At 53.1% G+C, this 963-nt stretch overlaps 1 protein-coding gene across 4 annotated transcripts in view; it reads right to left on the bottom strand.

The window, feature by feature from the left end:
- VMP1 (vacuole membrane protein 1) overlaps positions 1 to 963 on the bottom strand; it is a 65,058-nt gene that overhangs the window by 18,912 nt on the left and 45,183 nt on the right. The gene's annotated exons all lie outside the window — the stretch shown is intronic.

Raw genomic sequence — 963 nt, 5'->3', positions numbered from 1 at the left:
CCAGCCAAGGCTGGGAGGTTGGAGGGCTCTGGGTCAGCTCATAGAACATTTTAAACCCTGCACTGGGCCTGGGGTGCTGGGGGAGCCTCAGAGCACCCACAGAGCACCCCACGGAGCACCCACAGAGCACCCACAGAGTACCCCATTCAGCTGGGCCCCAGGAGGGTGCCTGAGCAGCCAGAGAGATTTTCTCAGTGCTTGGTGCTGAAAGCTGTCAAAAAAAGGCCACAAAGACAGGAGGGCAAATTCTCACAAGTCACAGGGAGGAACTTGAGAGCTGATTCTTGCTTTGCTCCTTCCCCAGAGCTGCCTTTATATAGAAATGAGCTCCAGACAATCCTATGACTTCCTTATTGCCACCAAACAACACCAGAGTCACTTGACTTCACTGCACAAACTTGCAGACTTCTGAATTTTCATTTGMTGGGGTTTTTAGGCAGCATTCAGAAGCCACCACTTGCCAGACAAGGAGCCACAGCTGGAACAGTCATTAGCACTTCAGCAGCAAGTTGTGCAGCCATCAAAAACACATCAAATAAAACACTGCCTGAAATCCAGAATTAAGATCATCATTATGAAGAGGCAAGGAGGGGAGACACCTTGCAGTGGACAGAGAAGGGGTAAGAAGCAAAAGCAGCCCTAAATCAGAGCCGTGATGGGTGTGGGAGCACAGGGAGATGCAAGCAGCACATGGGGGAGCAGCCTTGGGTCCCTTTCCTCTCCCAAAGGTGCCCTTTTCCAGCACCTCGGGCACATTGCAGCTCTCCCTTCTCCTGGGAGCACATTTACAAACCCTGAGTGTGGATCCTCACCCCTCCCCCAGCCCAGCTGGAGCTCAGGGCCCCACGAAGGACTGGGCAGCAAAGTRGGGAAGAAGTGAAGCAAATGTTGAAGTGTTCCCAAGCAGGAAGTGGGCAGTGTTTCCATCCCCTCTCGTGTTTGGCAGCTCCTTCCTCCTGCTCT

Source organism: Malurus melanocephalus, unplaced genomic scaffold (assembly GCF_030028575.1).
Source record: "Malurus melanocephalus ecotype Western Australia unplaced genomic scaffold, MMel_1.1 scaffold_376, whole genome shotgun sequence".
Taxonomy (NCBI): Eukaryota; Metazoa; Chordata; class Aves; order Passeriformes; family Maluridae; genus Malurus; species Malurus melanocephalus.
The sequence above is the reverse complement of the archived record's forward strand: the minus strand, read 5'-3'. Positions and strand labels throughout refer to the sequence as shown.